Here is a 19718-nt window from a genome sequence, read left to right as displayed (position 1 = left end):
TTTCTTCCTTAGTAAAAACTACTAAGTGAAGTCAAATTTTTCTGGTTGAGCCAATAAAATACCTGCTAGGTGGCAACCACATTGATAAAGGGCATGTGGTGCCAGATGCAGCATACTAAATAAATATTTATGGTGCAATGTATTTCTGCTTCATCTGCCCTAATTCTCTTATCACTGTAATAAATGCCTGCTGTGTGTAATAATTAAAATATGTTCATTATTTCAAGCTCAACATTCCCTAATGTGCAAGTGTTTAGGATTCATGCAAACTGGCTCTATTTCAAAAATAGCTTCACTGTTCCTTCTCTGTTGATTATTGAGCCTTGCAGCTAATTTCTGAAAACCTTTATTTCTGGAATGAGTTGTCCAAATACAGACATTGTCATTTAACTATCAATGGCTTAAAGGAACAGTACACAGCAGCCATGTAATAATGGTTAGTGTCTGTGTTGCAGGGGATTGGCTTTCTTCCTGAAAAGAGCTACAGTTTTATGTATGTGTGTGTGCAAAGGTATGTATATATGTGTGTATTATTGCACATAAAGGTATGTATATATGTGTGTATTATTGCACATAAAGGTATGTATATATGTGTGTATTATTGCACATAAAGGTATGTATATATGTGTGTATTATTGCACATAAAGGTATGTATATATGTGTGTATTATTGCACATAAAGGTATGTATATATGTGTGTATTATTGCACATAAAGGTATGTATATATGTGTGTATTATTGCACATACAGGTATGTATATATGTGTGTATTATTGCACAAAGAAGTCTTGACTCCATGACCCAAAGGACATGGGTGGGGAAGAGCTCAGAGGAGAAATCTGGAAAGTGGTGAGTACTCCAGCTAAGATCCATTAGAATATGTTCAGTTAAACAAGACTTGTCCCTTCTCAGTCAGCCTTGGGACTGGTCACAGACAACATCTATTTCCAGCACCAGATGTCCCATTCAGCCATATATACTCAAGCCACACTTGTCTTGTTCCCAGTAAGCCACTGTATAAATAATTCAATTTCTCCCTGATGTGTGTCTTGTGTCTCCTTAATTAAAATGGAAATTATCAATATCACTGAGGCTTCCCTCAATACCGCACTGATGTTTAACCAGCTCATTTATATTTGTTAATGATTTCAGGGAATCACTCCTATGTATCTTAAAGGGAAACTATACCCATTAACATTGCAAGTCTAACATAAAACAGCCTATATGTATGTATGTAACCCTTTGTTGGAGCTGTAAATGGGCTGTGCCATTCTTTTGTACAGAGGCCACTGACTTATCTTTCCCAGCTGGGCCATCGCTGTTTAGGGGTAGGAGGGGTTAACCACACTATTATCACACACTATTTCATATAAATCAAGCCTTTTCATGAAAGAACATCCTTTTCTAATAGCAGTTCCCTGCACTTTCCCCTTTGTGCCTGCTGTGTTCCAAAGCTCCAGGTACCTGGCAAAGCTGGATCAACTGATGTATCTGGTCTAGGTCAAGATATCCCTGAGGCATACAATTAAGGATAAGACCAAAAACAATGTAAACCAAACATCGTCGGTCTGGGCTGTCGTTCCCAGGGCCCTCCTGCGATCCCCCTGTCTCCCTCCCCCGACGTGCCGCAGGTGAGTTTAATTTAGGAGCGCTCAGCGGAGGGGGTCGGAGGGTGTTGAGGCTCCTGCGGGTGTGTGTGTGAAGGCAGCAGGGGCCATTGGGGGTGCAGGGGCCCTGAGGCAGAAGCCCCGGTGGGCACTGCACCCCCCAGTCCAACCCTGAAACCAAACCACCAACCTTGCAAGGATGCTTTTTTCTTTCTACGTTGCTATGTAGACTGTTAATTTTATAAACCAAAATGTCAATAATGTGCCTTATATTATATATATATGATATTATAAATCTGTAGTTTGTGTAAACAAATTGATGAGAGTACTATTCTAAGCACTTTTGCAAGATATTAAGGGTCAAGGTACTGTTAATATGAATGCATTTTATTACAACAGCGCCACCTGCTGGTCAATTTCAGAACATGACGTAGTCAAGGACATTGTCAAGGAAGTTGCCAGGAGAAAGAAATAGGGATAGAGGGATGTTCTTCTGGATAGGAAAGAGGAGATAAAAGTTATCTGAAGTTTCTAAATGTGTTTCCTTGCCATTTAAGAACATCAGATCAGCCCTCTTTCTCTCTCCTCCATAACTTCCTTCACTATTTCAAGTTCAGAAAGTGATCATCAGGTAGCGCTGTTGTAACCAAATGCATTCATATTAAAGGAGAATTTACACCAAAAACTGAAAGTGTTTTAAATTAATTAAAATATAACATACTGTTGCCCTGACTGGTAAAACTGGTGTGTTTGCTTCAGGAACACTACTATAGTTTATATAAATACGTTGTTGTGTAGCCCCGGGGGCAGCCATTCAAGCTGGAAAAAAGGAAAGGTTACATAGCAGATAACAGATAAAACACCATTGTATTCTAGAGTGTATCTGTTATCTGCTACGTAACCTGTGCCTTTCCTCCTTTTGAATGGTTGCCCCTGTGACAGCAGAAGTAGTAGTAGAAGCAAACACACAACTTTTAGGGTGAAGACACACAGAGCAACTAGTAGCAGTTACTTTTTCACGGCTACTAAATGCCAGAAAATACCCTGCCATAGACAATACTGAGAATTACCTCTGTTAAAACACAGGCGGAGACAATTATCAGTATTGTCTATTTTAGTAGCCATGACAAGTAGCTGCTACTAGTGGCTCTGTGTGTCTTTAACCTTAGGGGTGTGACACACGGGGAGATTATTCGCCGCATGACAAATCTCCCTTACCAGTGCAGGGCAACAGTACATGAACATTTAATTACTTTGATACATTTTCATTTTTTGTGTAATTGTTCCATAGCCAGGGCCTATTTTGGGTCTCAGTCTGGACCTGAACCAAGGCCACACATACACGCTACTTTAAATGATGAATAAGTTCCAAAGGGGTTTCTTTTGTTATCATGCCTCAAATGAAAATAAACACCCTGTTATTCTTCTGCAGATGGAGGCCTAGCAATCAGACAAAGGCTGTAATGTATATAAAAATAATTCAGAATATTAGGCATATGAAATGGCTGCTGTTGTCTGCTCCCTCCCTTCACTGTTGCCAGTTGTCAGTCAGGATCCTAAAAGCCAAATTCAAAGGCTGCCTTTGTCATGCCAGGGACCTGGCCTGCACAGCACACTAACTGCCGACAATGAATTTTAGCAGAACAAAAAACCCTTTCAGCTCTAAAATCCAGATTGAATGACTACATATCCCCCCCCAAATCAATTTATAGAGCATGTTCTTTTGATCTCAGCTGACGTCTATGCGCACCTTGGTCAAACCATTTTGTGCAATCACGGCTGACTTCACTACTTCCATCTACTTTCATGTACCCATCAGGAGCAATCAGTAGAACATGCTGAGACAAGTCTGAACATGGGGGGCATCCGCTCCCATACCCCAGCCTTCATACACACACACACATATATATACTGTATATATATATACACATATAGTGAAATACAGTAACAAGCTAATCAATTGGATTCTAGTTAAAATAATATAACATGAGTATAATAAAAATCAAAGGTGGCACTCCCAAGACTGTGCTGAAAGATGAAATAAATAAATGTGATGGTTTATTTCAACTTTTTGGGCTCTCACTGAGACCCTAAATATCCTGGAATGTGATGGGAAGTTTAAAAGAAACCATCATTTATATTTATTTTTCTAGCACGTGTGCGGAATGCAGTCCTTTATTATTGCTGAATAGGGTTCACACACATATGTACATGCATCTGTCTGTATATTTAATGTAACTATAATGTAATTGCAGCTGAAAAGCTTTCATGGTGAAGTGCCAATTGTTTTAATCTGTTTTAATGCCCCTTAATTTCTGCCACTTTATTAGAAATGTCACTATTCATACTGCAGTGTGAGAACATTTTTTTTAACACATCAGTAAATAGAGCTTCTCCAGCAGAATCCTGCATTGAAATCTGTTTTTAAAAAACTCAAACTGATTTTATTATATTTCATTTTGAAATTTCACATGGGGCTAGCCATATTCTTAATTTCCCAGGGTGCCACAGCCATGTGACCTGTGCTCTGATAAACTTCAGTCACACTTTACTGCTGCGCTGCAAGTTGGAGTGATATCCCCCCCCCCCAGCAGCTGATCAGCAGAACAATTGGAAGGGAGCAAGATATCAGCTCCCAGTAGGTATCAGAATAGCACAAAATAGTAAGAAATCCAAGTCTGGCTCGGGACTCCTCCAGTTACATGGGAGTAGGAGAAACAATAGGTTAGCTGAAAGCAGTTCTAATGTGTAGCCCTGGCTCCTTCTGAAAGCTCAGACTTAGGCACAATGCACTGAGATGGTGCCTACACACCAATATTACAGCTAAAAAATACATATGTTGGTTCAAGAATATAATTTTAAATGGTAGGGTAAAGTATTTGCTATATAAACTGTGTCATTTAGAAATAAAAAGTACCCCATAAAAATCATGACAGAATCCCTTTAAGACCACAAATGAGCTCTGCGCAATATTTCCCAAACTGCCATCTCAGCAGCATATCTTCAGCTTTTATTGGTTGAATCGGGTCATTCTGGTAAATGCCAGAAGGGCTGCTCTAAGCTGCCACAGGCACGCTTTATTGGACCCTTGGGGGAATAGTTTGGGCCTAATTGTGAGTAATTGAAATGTAGTCAGTGGTAGACATAGGGCCAGTCCTAGGGGCCTGAGGGTGCAAACAGGGTGCCTGGAGCCCGAAAGGAGGACTTCAGAATGCTGTAGCCCATCGTTTTCCCTGTTTACCCCATTATCAGATGATTGGGGGTAGCCTGCAACTCCTGCACCCAGGCATTAAGGGTTACGGTTATGTTACTATGTGTGTGAATCACAATGAAGGCATTTGCCATAATGAGGGAATTACAGCAATTGCAGGGGGAAAGGGCAGAACGACATTCATTTGTGTCAGTTCCACCACAATAAATGGGCCTAATGTACCATCATTGTACCATGCCAATAAACTGCTTCATACAGTGAAATGGAAAGATATCAGTTCAGTTTTATAAACAGGCACATCAGCATGGAAGGAATTTACCCACTGTGTGCCCAGACCCTGGGAATCATGGAGACATTTTTCAGATTCCATCCTTTGCTTTCCTGTGCAAAATATTGAGCTAAAGTCAATTTGTTTTTGCAGCGATACTCCAGCCATGTCCTTGGATACCATAGAACCGGTACAAAAGAACAAAATGAGATTTCTCCCACTGGGGGAGAGCTATCATAATTAAGGGCCACCCCCTTTTTTTCTCCTAGTCATGCTCCATGTACATGTTGCCATGGTGACACATACCACAGCTCAGACAAGCTCAATTAATATAACATTTTTCACGCCATTTTTGACAAGAGTAGTTTTTCGCACAGCTGTTTTGCTTGAATGCCTGCTGTCAGCCAACAGCGCTTATCTTTCTCAGCAGTAGGATTCAGGAGTAAGTACTCGAGTGATCTCCAATGATCCATCACAGTACCTAGAAAAAGAGCAGCCAAAATGTTATAGAAATATTTAAAGGAGAACTGAAGCTCAACAAAGAAAAAAACTACACCTCATGTTTTGGGTTTTGGTAGCAATCCAAAGTCATCAAAGCTCCTTAGTAACAGGGTCAGACTGGCCCACTGGGATACCGTGTTAATAACCCATAACAATCAATCATATGCTTGTAACCAGTAAAAGCAACTTGCTGATTAGAGGGGCATGGGCTGGGCCAAAACCCATCCCATGCCCCTCTAATCAGCAGGTTGCTGTTACTGGTTACAAGCATATGATTGATTGCTATGGGTTATTAACATGGTGGAACCTGTGGAACCCACAGGGCTTGCAGGTTGGGCTGATTTTTTTGGGCAGGTTGTTAGTGGGTGATGTGCCCAGGATTCTCCCCACTGTGCAATTGCTTCTTTCCCCAAGCCCATTTCAACAAACTTCCCCAGCTCAGACCCCTCTGCCGCATTTAATTCATATACTGACAAGGGTCCCACCCCCTCCAGTGACATTAGAGATGGGCAGGTTGGGCATGGGTATATAAGTTATTGTGGTGTGTCAGGCTGGACCAGGCTCAGGTTGGAAGACAGTGGGTTAAGGTTGTTGCCATTTAAAATTTGTCCAACCACACATCACTACTGCTGACTATATGCTACGAGTTACTACAACTGGAGAAAACATTGCACCAGGTTGATGGAATGATTCGGTAGAGGCTATAATTGCACTTTGGTACTTTTATTTTTGCCACTGCCTGTCTTTGTTTTATTCATTTCTAGACAATTTTGGTTGGTGCCACCCCTAATGACATTAGCCAACACCCAGTTGCCCCCCCCCTACAAACTTGTCTTTTTGGATTTTTGAGAACCGCTCTTTCTTCATAAAAAGGAGAGAACCAGGACTTTATATAAGTCTGGGCCCATGTACTCACCTTGGACAGTTTTTCACACCACTCCCTCTAATTCCATTGCAGCAATATTGCACCCAGTTGCCCCCCCTACAAACATGGGTCCTTTTGGATTTTTGAGAACCACTCTTTCTTCATAAAAAGGAGAGAACCAGGACTCTATATAAGAAGGAATTCTGTTCTGACATCCGCCTGTCATTGTCATTTCTAAGATAAACAGAAGTTAAAGTTAAGTGATGAAATCTTTAAAAAGGAATCATTCTGGGTTGCCCCTGGCATTAAAGACTGACAATTAAATCCCATCTGGTGAAGATTGCTTTAAGTGGAGACTTTGTTGTTACTGTAGCTGTAGTCTGCGTTATAGAAGCTCTAGCAACCAGATGCAGGTTGTACACAGGCAGAGATGACCTAAATAGTATAGTATGTCAAGTAATATTAAATTGTGTTATATAGCCTTAACCCAACCTATAGCTTAATGAATGCTGCATTCTGCCACTAGGTGCACTGTGCTATGAAAACTAAGAGAAGAAACTGGCATTGCTGCAAAGGCTGCTGAAATCAGTGAAACAAGCCCTTGCATTATTCTTTCATTCCCCTCTAGATAAATGGCAAGGTAATGGAGCAGACTGACTCCTTAGCCAAGTGCTGTCCAACTGGCGGCCCGTGGCCCCCCACCTGTCTGGCTGCTGTGACAGTTTACCTTTGTGTAAGCTTTAAATGGTATCAGTACTGAGATTAACTATGTTGTTCATACCTCAGATTCAGGCTGTAAACCCCTGCATTGTTTAAATATGTAAACCCCTGTCCCATTCACACCTTTTAGTCCCTGCATTATTAACCCCCAGCATTGTTCACACCTCAGGCTCAGACTGTAAGCACGCACATTGTTCACCTGTTCACATACTGCCCTATGCTGCTTGCATGTGCCATACTCTGCCTGCCTTATGCTGCCTGTGTGTGCCATACTCTGCCTGACCTATGCTGCCTGTGTGTGCCATACTCTGCCTGCCCTTTGCTGCCTGTGTGTGCCATACTCTGCCTGCCCTATGCTGCCTGTGTGTGCCATACTCTGCCTGCCCTATGCTGTCTGTGTGTGCCATACTCTGCCTGCCCTATCCTGCCGTGTGTGCCATACTCTGCCTGCCCTATGCTGCCCGTGTGTGCCATACTCTGCCTGCCCTATGCTGCCTGTGTGTGCCATACTCTGCGTGCCATATGATGCCTGCTTGTGCCATACTCTGCGTGCCCTATGCTGCCTGTGTGTTAATGTAGTGATGGTCTTAAAAGCTCTTGTGTGAACATGGGTTTGGTTTGAAGTGGGTGCAGTTTAAAAAAAGGGGAGTGGTCAAAACTGGCTTCCATTATAGGCCCTCCACCATGTAGCCCTGAAAAATTCCGGCCATCGGTAACACAGAAGTTGGACAGCACTGTCTTTGACTATTTAAGGTCTGATTTGACACTGGACAAGGAAACTTGTCAATCACAGCACAAGGTAGCAGATGGCAAATACTGAAAGCCTTTGGAGAATGAGCCAGGTTTACTAAGGGGTACCTATCTGGTTCAGTAGAGTACCTCCAGACAAAGCAAGCTGAACTTACTGAAATCTAGACCCCCTTGCATGCAGTTACTGCAAACACTCTATACCTGATCCTGCTGATGGAATTGCTATTTTCATGTATATTGCTGCAATGGAATGAGAGGGAGTGGTGTGAAAAACTGTCCAAGGTGAGTACATGGGCCCAGAGTTTGGGTCTAAAAGTAAAGGCAATTATTGCTTTCAGCTTCAGACTAGAGACTCAGGGGGCATCTGGAGGACCTGACCTACAGGGCCCCACCACCACCAACCATCCCTCCACTCCAGAGACCATCCCTACTACCTACACTGCCAACCACCCTTCACCTCCTCTGTCCCTTCTGCCCCATCACTACAACTGCCACCCACCACGCAATACCTGCAGCACGGACCCCATGCAGCAGGACCAATCATGATTCTCCTGGTGTCCGATTGGGTCAATCCAGGACTTGTTATTGCCTTTCTACTGGTAGAATTATAAATTAAGAGCATGAATCATAAATACCACTGATAAAGGAAGAAGCTGGTTTCTGTAGGTTGGTGATGTGCATTAGCCTCATGTTACATTCTTTTCCATCTAGGGGCTTTCAACTGTTTTGATGAAGTTACAGAATGATAGACTGCAAATGCTAGCCCGGAGGTGTATTGGCAGAACTGTTGCAGCAGAGAGGCAAAATGATTACTTTGTTCTATTTCAGTGCTGTTTATTGAATTAAATATGGATCACAGTGAATAGGCGCTCACGTTCTTTTTGTTCTTTGAAGAATATTGCAGTAGCCTGCAGAATGATTGCACCACACACTAAAGAGACCAGCTGGGCATGATAAAATTAAGCTATAACAGTATTTTAAGTGCATGTACTGACTAAACATATTCAGTCTACTGTAATACAAGCAGCAAAGTTTGCACCAGGTCTAGTAACCCATAGCAACCAGCGAATCCATTTACATGAATTACGAAATCTTGTGCAAATGTTGCGGCTTTTATTATTTAAATAAATAAATAATCCACTTATATTGATATTAGATTTTCATATTTAAGTATTGTAGTTGGCTTTGCTACAGTTCTTACAGGTCAACCCAACTACAGTTTAAGGGCTCTGGCACACGAGGGAGTTTAGTAGCCCACGACAAATCTCCCTTGTTGCGGGCGACTAATTTCCCCAATATAACTAATATCCCCATACGCCGCGTATGCCATCCCACCGGGGATTTACATTTTCGCCGTGGGATGTCATATCGGGGAGTTTAGTCACCCGCAACAGGGGAGATTTGTCACGGGCGACTAAACTCCCTCATGTGCCAGAGCCCTAAAGGTGGTCATGCACTGGCCAATACTGAGTGATCAGATCTGTGTATTCTGAGCCAATTTCATATTTCACCATATGTTATAAAAACAACACATTTGATATTATAGGCAAACAAGGGGTCATAACTTAACCCATGGAGCGGTTGAGTCACCCACGATAGATCTATTGTGGGCGACAAACTACTCCAAAAAGGCTTTCTACTGGAAACAATAGGAGTCGCCGGTGGAAAGCCCTTCGCATTGCTTTTATAATCTGAAGTCGTGTGAAGTTTCCTCCTGCAGGCAACTTTGCGGGAAAAAAAGTGATGTAAAGGGCTTTCCACCGGCGACTCCTATTGCTGCTGGTAGAAAGCCATTTCGGAGCGGTTTGACACCCACAATAGCAGAGATCTATCTCTGGTGACTCAACTGCTCCGTGGGTTCTTACCCCAAAGCTGCTGCTCTAGGCAAGTGCCCTTGCTTGTCTATAAAGAAAATACAGATCTGCTACTGAAACTCATTTACTAACCCTTGGAACTGCATGTGAATTCACTCATTTTGGCAATGAACAATTTTTTTTGTTTGTCAATAGTAGGGCACTGGGGCACAGTAGGGTGCCAGGATGCTAAGGTGCCCTGTGCCCTACATATGGCAGATCTATATGGATAACCTATAACAGTGTTATTATGTGTCAGTTTCCCAGTAAAACACATTTACATTAATGTAGCTGATGTATTCCCTGTTTGTTGTGGTTATTTCAAATAAGTTCCTTTCCCTAATGGAGCAGAGAATCAGATGGTAGCAGGATGGTTTCAGAGATCTGCTTCCTCTCCCATTTCCCTCTGACACATTTATGGGATTTGCTTCTGGTTTAACCTCTTCCTTCATTTTCAGCTCCCTGTCCTCTTCTTCCCCCTTCTTCCCCTCTGCTTCTGATTTACTATACCAGTAACCCGAACTCACCAACTTGTGGAACATGTTCCAGATGTGAATTTCAACATTTTCTTTTCTGTATGTTTACTGAGCAGGATCCCCAGGGTGTTAAATGCTGCAAAAACGGTTTAACTGTTTCGCTGGTGACCCCAGTGTAAGTCATAATCCCAAGTGAGTTTATTATCCTGTTGAATCATTTGATAATCAGAGGCAATTAACCCTTGCGTCACCGTGGCCTAGGAAGAAGAGAAATGAAGTGTCACATATGCACCAGGCACACAGGGGACTGCAAACACAAGCACTGGGAATCTGATAGTTAAGAGGCAGAATGCTGACCCAGCTGAAGTTCTCACTTTGAAAACATATTTTCCCTTAATGGCTGGGGTTATATGGATCTGTGCAGCTCTGCAACACATAACCGTGCAATTTGCATTACACAAGGCAGCGGGCAAGGCATGATGTCACTGCTGATAACTGACAATCCTTTTACAAGAAAAGAGCTCACTGACTGGGGCACCGATACATTGAGTAAAAGTTTAGCTATTACTGTAAATATAATCATCTATCGGTTTAAATGTGTGCAATGTCAGCAGCAAATCCCTAAGTATGCCTGAGTCCAATACCAATGCACTCATTAGCCACAAGCATTCCTGCCTCCCAGGCTACTAATTAGGCATAAGCATCCTGACCCTCAGTTCACTCATAAGGCACAAACATCCTGCTTTCCAGTCCACTCACGAGGCACAGACCTCCTGCCCCTTTATTCTCATTAGGCACAAACATCTGACTTATCACCACCCAAAAGCACTCATTAGGCACCGACACCTTGTAGCCCATTCATTAAGCAGCAACATCTCTTTAAGGCCTATATTTTAGGTGTTATTATCCCCCCAAATGATTTGCCCTTATCTTGCTATCATGCCATAATCAGGGCATTCGCTGGTTCATTCTCACTTGGTGGGAGTTTTCAGTTAGGGTCTGTAGGGGTCTCCAAGCGCTCATGCACTCACATACAGCTTGTGACACCGATGCACAAATATACTGTTCAGCACAAAGAGACTCGCGAGGCTTTTTCGGCGATTTCCCGAAATCGCCCCGCCGCGTCTGCCATCCCGCCGGCGACTTACATGTTCGCCGGTGGGATGGCAGGGGGAAGGCAACTCGGGGAGATTAGTCGCCCGCGAGCAGGGAGTTTTGCCGCGGGCGACTAATCTACCCGTGTACCAGAGCCCTAAGGGTAATGTCCGAGGAAGAGATAAGTCACCCATGGGACATTATCATAAAGGGCTGGACGTGTGCTATCTACTTTGTTGCTATGTAATGTTTTCTTTAAGTCCTGTTGTTTATTGCAGTGTGTTTATCTCAGCTTTGCTGTGTTTATCTGCTGTCTGAAAGCAACACCCACTCAATGAACTTGATCTTAACAAGTTCCCTATACAGATCCTGCCGTGCCATCCATAGCTGAGAAATGGGTGCAGCCTATTGTCATGGGCAATAAAATGGTGTAATATTCCCAAGTTTGACTTTTTGCTCAGCCTGCAAGTTGTTTCAGCTTTATTGCTGGTTTAATGAATAACATCTCAGTAGAAGAAGTTTCCCCTTTATTATTACAGGAAATGGAAGAGGCCAGTGTCACGCAGGGATACCTTGGTGCCAGGTCTGCACTGGGCTTCAAAATAGGCCCTGGCATTTCAAGTACACAGAGGCCCAAACAGCCCCCACCAGCCCAATAAATAGTGACTGTCTATGGCATCTTACAGCAGCCCCTCTGGCATTTGCCAGAACCCACAGACTGACAGTCCGGGCCTGGCAGGTTGTTGCCAAGATGCTAAAATGTCTTTATTTTGCTATAAGTGTTCTGGTTTCTGTACAGATCCTAAAAAGGACTGATTTGTTTTTATTGATGACAAATTGGGCATGACTTGTTACAAATCAGTATTATTATTAACATTTATTTATAAAGCGCCAACATATTCCGCAGCGCTGTACAGTATTGTTGCTACAATTTATAGCAAGGCACAGCATATCAATTCTCCCCTTCCAGGGCTGGATTTCTAAGGGGGGCACCCCGAGGCCGCCCCCATTCTTTGCCCCCCTAGCCCCCCCTGCGCATGAGCAAACCAACGGAAACCTCCCCCCCTGCGCCGAGCGTCCCATACTGGGAGAGGTACCCATTGCTCCGTATGGGAGCGTGCCGCCCCTAAGTTTGTGCCACCCTAGGCCCGGGCCTTTGTGGCCTCGCCACAAATCCGGGCCTGTCCCCTTCCCCTCTGAAAAAAGTGTTAATGTGTTTTGTGATGCAACATAGTACTGTTTAAAAAATATACCATTTATATTTTAATATTTAGAAAGCACAAGCAGGGTTTTTGCACAAGATAAATTTAAGCAGTACGTATGGAACAACGATTTAAAGTTCAGTCTTTTAAAACTGGAATAGACTGGTACATTGGCAGTCTGCACAGATATTTATATATATATATATATATAGTAAAAAAAAAAAAAAAAAAAAAAAAGTACTGTATATACTCGAGTATAAGCCTAGTTTTTCAGCACCCAAAATGTGTCACCCTCGGCTTATACTCGAGTCGGGTGCCATGGGTCCCTCTAGACTTGCACCCTCTGTCCTTTGTGTGCAAATTAGGCCACCCGCAACCAGACCCTCCAGTGCCCTGGCCCGCTCCCACTAGCAATACTTATTTCCCCTTACATCCCTCCGGGACCGGGTCTGCTGCCAGTTTGCCAATGTGCAATGAGCGTGGGGTAGTATTCATATTGTTTTTGTTGACCCTCTTCTCCGCTTAGAGCTAGTTTACTGTTTTTCTTTGAAATAAATATTGAAAAACATATACCCCACTGATGCCTCAATTATTGTAATTTTATTGGTATTTATTAAAACTTAGCAGTAGCTGCTGAATTTCCCACCCTAGGCTTATACTCGAGTCAATACATTTTTCCAGTTTTCTTAGGTAAAATTAGGTACCTTGGCTTATATTCGGATCGGCTTATACTCGAGTATATACGATACCCACTATTGTAAAATATAAGGATATTATAAGTGACCAAGAAGTCCGATAATATGCTCATATATTATAAGAGCTGGTACTTTATTATTATAATACACAAGTTTCATTGAGTCATATGACAGAAATTACATCTCTAAGCACCGGTTATAACTGATGACATCAATAAGCACCATTTATAAGGATATAATTTACAGCATATCCATGGCTCTTGTGTATTATATATATACATTGCTAATTTCTCTCAGTTACACAAACCTGACAATTTCTGCAGTGAAACCTGAGAGTTCTATGACTGGTGGGGAATTTTTACCTTCAGTCCCTAGAGAGCACAGGGTTATTTTGCAAGAAAAAGTGGTTACTTCCATATACCCATTTTTACTTGATGACTGCTTTATCTTGGGTTAGCCACTGGGTTCTGATACTAGGGTTCTGGGGGGAATGTGCCTAAAAATGGCAAACAGGAGGGTGAAAACAGCTTTCTTGTGCTACCCAGAGCTGTAGAGAATATAAGCTGCACTGTGCCAAGCAGAAGAATGGGCAGCAGGGTAACAGGCAGTTCTAGAATGTTTATACAGCTCCCTGATAAGAGAATGAATACTGTATGGCATTTTAGTTTCCTTTAGAGAGACTCTGGAAATGATCTATTAAATAGATTGTAGGACAGTGCCACCTACTGGCAAAACTATAAATGTCAAATTGAAACCGAACTAAACCAAATTTGTGAAATGAATTACAGGGACTCCATACTTTCATTGTTTTTTAAAATAATGTTTCCCTAAGTATATTTCTAATGGAAGGAAGCTTATATTATTTAATTATGTATTGACCCATAGTGTTAAAGGAACAGTAACACCAAAAAATAAAAGAGCTTTAAAGTAATAAAAATATAATGTACTGTTGCCCTGCACTGGTAAAATTGGTGTGTTTGCTACAGTAACCCTACTATAATTTATATAATAAGCTGCTGTGTAGCCATGGGGGCAGCCATTCAAGCTGGAAAAAAGGAGAAAAGGCACAGGTTACATAGCAGATAACAGATAAGCTCTGTAGAATACAATGGTGTTTTATCTGTTATCTGCTATGTGCCTGTGCCTTTTCTCCTTTGAATGGCTGCCCCCATGGCTACACAGCAGCTTATTTATATAAACTATAGTAGACTTTCTGAAGTAAACACACAACTTTTACCAGTGCAGGGCAGCAGCCCATTATATTTTAGTTAGTTTTATACACTTTCATTTTTTGTTGTTACTGTTCCTTTAACAATACCTAGGGACTTATTACCTACCACGTTCTAGTTTTGCTGTTATGATACAGAAGTACATGTTACCAATTTTCCTATTTACATATGTGAAGTTACTGGCCCTTAGATGGGATAAGCACTTTCTGCACTCTGTAAATATAGTGTCTGGTAGGAGGTGGGCACTTCCTCTTTGGTCTTTCTCTTTCCATCAGAAGGTTGTGTTCCAGGGAACCTGGACCAACTAAGACCAAAAACATTGAGCCCTAGAGGAAAGCCAGGGGCGGGCCAAGCCATCCGGGCGCCCTAGGCAACCCGGTCGGCCACCTCGCCCGCCCCGCCCCCTCCGTTGGCGCGCATGCGCAGTTGGGGGAGGTGCAATGCCGTGGGTCATTGCCCCTGCCGCTTGTCATTAGCGGCGGGGGCAATGGCAAAGTAGGGGAACTAGTGGTAGGCAGCAGAGGCTTCTGCCTGGCCCCCCTAATCAATGCGCCCTAGGCAGCTGCCTCTTCTGCCTACCCCTAGTTCCGGCCCTGAGGAAAGCCATAACTCTAGAGATAAGTTGGAGAGCAGGGACCCCATGAATGAGGATAAGTCAGTGTATAGGTTATCTGTTTGTGAGAGCACGTTCTAGGAACATGAGATGGTTCAGGATTATTTAGGAAGAGCAGTTGTGTGCTCCAACAAGGAGAAATTAGTGGGAGTAGCTCTCCCAAGGATCTGCTGCCTAAGTGAAGGGACTGCAGTTGCGACAGGGAATTCAGGTTTAGTATTAAGCCCCTGATGCAAGTCGGCTGTAGGGATCCAGGCCATTTAAGTTAGAAACCCTTGGGACTTCATTCTACCTTCTTATTTTGTCTCCACACTGGTGCTACAACACTCTGCATTTATATTGACTGCACCTGATATTCTGCTGTACTGCCTCATTGCTGGGAGTATTTACCCTGCATTTGCTTTGTCTTGAACAAATAAATCAAGTTCCAGTTACTTGCAAAGAACCTCTGGCATCCTATTCTTATTACTACTACTTATTACTTATTACTACTACCTTTGGCAGTGGAGTGGTAGAGTTTCGCAACAACTCTCATTCACACTTTTCCCTCTAGGCAAGGCCCAGCCTGTGTGTTAGAGTCACATGTGCCCTGTGCTCTGTACCATCTAGCTAGACATTGTCAGAGCTGTTAACCCCCCCATTTGTTACCAGATTTTGGTGGGTCTACCCCCAGTCTCCTGTCCCCCAGCAGCATTCTCGTGATTTTTCCGAAAGTCCTGCGGCGAATTCTGGGCACACGTGCATTTGCACATGTGCAAGTAAAATTTTTCAGCTTTGGCTGTGATTTTGTACATGTGTGTGACATCGGTATCAGGAAAAATTTCCCCCCTGCCACTCACACTAAGGATGAAGACACACAGAGCTACTAGTAGCAGCTACTTGTCATTGCTACTAAAATAGACAATACTGTACATTTACTGATTATTGTCTTGTGTTATTTAGCAGAGGCAATTCTCAGTACTGTCAATGGCAGGGTATTTTCTGGCATTTAGTAACCATGACAAATAGCTGCTTGTCATAGCTACTAAAATAGACAATGTTGATCATTTACTGATAACTGTCTCTACGTGTGATTAAGCAGAGGTAATTCTCAGTATTGTCTATGGCAGGGTTTTTTCTGGAGTTTAGTAGCCATGAAAAAGTAGCTGCTACTAGTAGCTCAGTGTGTTTTCACCCTAAGGGCTCTGGCACACGGGGGAGATTAGTCGCCCGCGACAAAACTCCCTGTTCGCGGGCGACTAATCTCCCCGAGTTGCCTACCCCTGCCATCCCGCCGGCGAACGTGTAAGTCGCCGGCGGGATGGCAGACGTGGCGGCGCGATTTCGCTCAAATCACCGAAAAAGACTCGCGAGTCTTTTTCGCCGATTTCCTGAAATCGCCCCGCCGCGTGTGCCATCCCGCCGGCAACTTACATGTTCGCCGGCGGGATGGCAGGGGTAGGCAACTCGGGGAGATTAGTCGCCCGCGAACAGGGAGTTTTGTCGCGGGCGACTAATCTCCCCCGTGTGCCAGAGCCCTAAAAGGTTGACAGCTCTGCATTGCCTAATATCAGCCAAATAAAGTTACTTTTGTTTTTGTGCAATTTCTGTAATGAGTAGAAGGGGCAGGGGTCACAGTTGCCAATTTCCTACTATTATCATGGCTTCAGCCTCTAGTCCATTGTTTACATCCCGGATAACTTATGTTCACATGGAACCTATTCCAGAGCATGTGGGGCCCAACCAGAGGGCAGAGATTTGCACTGAAATATTCTCTGGATATGGTGCAGATAGGGCAATGGCAGACAGGGTGATTAGTCACCCCGCGACAAATCTTTGTTGCTACGGGCGACTAATCTAACCGCAAGAATGTAAATCTCCAGTGGGATGGCATAAGTGTTGCTACGATTTGCTGAAGTTGCCCGAAGTTTCCTCTTAAGGGCTCTGGTAAACGGGGAGATTAGTCGCCCGCGACAAATCTCCCTTGTCACAGGTGACTAATCTCCCCAAAATGCCATCCCACCGGCGAAAATGTAAATCTCGGGTGACTAATCTCCTCGTGTACCAGAGCCCTAAGGAAACTTCAGCAAATTGTAGCGACGTGTATGCCATCCCACTGGAGATTTACATTCTTGCCGATGGGATGGCATTGCGGGGAGATTAGTTGCCCGCGGCAACAAAGATTTGTCCCGGGGCGACTAATCTCCCCGTCTGCCATTGCCCTTAAAAGGCAATACATCTGATATGAACATAACAAAAGTGGCATCAAGCTGGGACCTCTATTGGCTAACTAAGATTGCTGATAAGAAGTTAAAGAAGGAACTAGGATTTTAGTTGGCCAACAGAGGTATCAGCTTTACTCTTCTTTTGTTATTTTATCTTTAGTTATCAGATGGATTACACAGTAAAGGTGGCCATACACGAGCAGATCCGCTCGCTTGGCGATGTCGCCAAGCGAGCGGATCTTCCCCCGATATCCCCACCTACGGGTGGGCGATATCGGGGACCATTTAGGTAAAAAAAATAATAATCCGATCGTTTGGCCCTGGGGCCAGACGATCGGATTATGTGGGCGGCAATGGGGCAGTCGGATCGGGGACCGCATCAACGAGCCGATGCGGTCCCCGATCCGACCAGATTTTCTAACCTGGCCGATCGAGATCTGGCCAATTTCAGGCCAGATATCGGTCGGCCAGGCCGCTCTGCTCTCCCCATACACGGGCCGATTAGCTGCCGAATCGGTTCAAGGGACCGATATCGGCAGCTATAGTCGGCCCGTGTATGGCTATCTTTAGTCTTTGCCTGGCTCATAGCTTTACCTGGAATAGAGTGCAGGGCAGACATTAGTGGGGAACATTTGGTAAGTGTATGGAGCACTGTCAGGGCCCCAAGAACCATTTCTAATATTGTATAGGGCCCAGAGGAACAAATTCCTATTCCGCTGACATCCTGGATGCATATATATTTAATGTGCAGCTAATCCTATTGTGCAGGAAAACCTTCAGCATCAGTAGGGAACAAGCTAGCAAAGTTAACTCGACTGACCTACACCCCGCAAGGGAATGCAGTCAAAATGCTGAGAATAACAATAAAGACAGCAGCCCTTGGGTGACTATGGCAGGGCCAGGGCCAGTTTACAGTAATGCAGAGAAGGTATTTGCCCTGGGCCCCATCGTGACAAAAATGCTGCAGGTCTTTAGGTGCCCTTGGAAGGCACATTTTAGCAGTACAGTCACCCATAGCAACCAATCATTTTATAAACAGAGTAATCCCAACAAACTGCTGATTGGCTGCTACTAGCAACTGAGGGACGCCAGTGTTAGTAAATAAGCCCTTTAGGGTTACACCTCAGTATAATACTACTTTGTATTATTCACAGTTCCCAAATGTTCTATAGGGAAAGTGTGACTTTCTATTCGATTAATACTCTGTGTTGCACTCTGTCCCACTACTGTCCCCTACATCTGATATCAAGCAGCTGCTTAAGGACAAGAACCGACGGAGTGGTTGAGTCACCCGTGACAGATAACTGCTATCATGAGCAATAAACTGCTTCGAAAAAGCTTTCTGCCGGCAACAATAGGAGTCGCTGGTGAAAAGCCCTTTGCATCTCTTTGTTTTCTGAAGTCGTGCAAAGTTGCCTGCAAGAGGGCTTTCTGCCAGTGACTCCTATTGTTGCCGGTGGTAAGATCTATCACAGGTGACTCAACCTCTCCGTGGGACATCAGCCTAAGGGCTCATTTATTATGGTAGGGCAAAGAGTTTCAGCATCAGAAGTGGATCAGGGATGGATGGTCCCCCCTCCCATGCCGCTCTCCTACCTGAAAGCGAGTGGGTTGTTAGAGGGGTGTGTGACCAGGCAGGGGGAACATGAGTGGGTTGTTATAGGGGTGTGTGACCAGGCAGGGGGAACATGAGTGGGTGAGTGTGTGGGTGTTGTGGGGCGTGCTAGGACCCACTGAAGACTTTTTTTGGCGGCAGGGGGGGGATTAAGAAGTAAAATGTAGCTTTTCATTCAAATGTTGCCCTGTTTAGATAAAGAAGACTAAAAAAACACTGGGTAGTGGCAGTTTAATAAGCACCCCCCTGTAACTAAAACCACTCACCTTGTACCCCAGACCAATGCACCTCTTCTTGCTCTGCCATTGGTTTCTCTGCCTAGGGATACCTAGTGGAAGGACAAACATTAGTGGCGCAGTGATATGTAGGAATATAGACGCAGCGCCCCACCCTGGGTAAATGGTGAGTAGCAGCAGTCAGTAGCAAACCCACCAATAACAGCCTAACAAGTCGGTACCAACTTTTGTTTCATCCCATGTCCTCTAACCCTGGCTGCACAACTATTTTGAGGCAAACAGTGGCTAATATTCACGGGCCATTTCATTCTAATATAAAAACACTGAATAACTTTCACTCAGTTTGCAGACAAGGTTCATGTGTTGGTGTAACTACAATGACCAGGGAAAATAAATTCCTCTTGCTCCCCAGCAGTGAGAGGGTGCCGAGATCACGTGTTCCTAAATAGGGGGGGAATTGGGTGCAGTCCGTGTAACTTGTGTCATTTGTTCCCCGAACCCACAAACACATCCTTCCTGCGGCCTCACTCAGAGGTCTGGAGTCGCGGTGGGCGGGGCTAGGAATCTGTGCATCATGTGC

At 43.9% G+C, this 19718-nt stretch overlaps 1 long non-coding RNA gene across 1 annotated transcript; it reads right to left on the bottom strand.

Annotated features, from left to right (window-relative positions):
* Positions 1–5416: 5416 nt before the first annotated feature.
* On the bottom strand, positions 5417–19714 carry LOC116410459. The gene is made up of 3 exons (XR_004222429.1): positions 19169–19714; positions 10301–10506; positions 5417–5565 (listed from the first exon to the last, which is right to left on the bottom strand). It is a non-coding gene; the product is annotated as an uncharacterized LOC116410459 (long non-coding RNA).
* Between the last annotated feature and the right edge of the window lie 4 nt (positions 19715–19718).

The sequence above is a fragment of the Xenopus tropicalis genome, chromosome 4 (genome assembly GCF_000004195.4).
Source record: "Xenopus tropicalis strain Nigerian chromosome 4, UCB_Xtro_10.0, whole genome shotgun sequence".
NCBI lineage: Eukaryota > Metazoa > Chordata > Amphibia > Anura > Pipidae > Xenopus > Xenopus tropicalis.
Note: the sequence above shows the minus strand (reverse complement) of the source record. Positions and strands in the feature narration are given on the sequence as shown.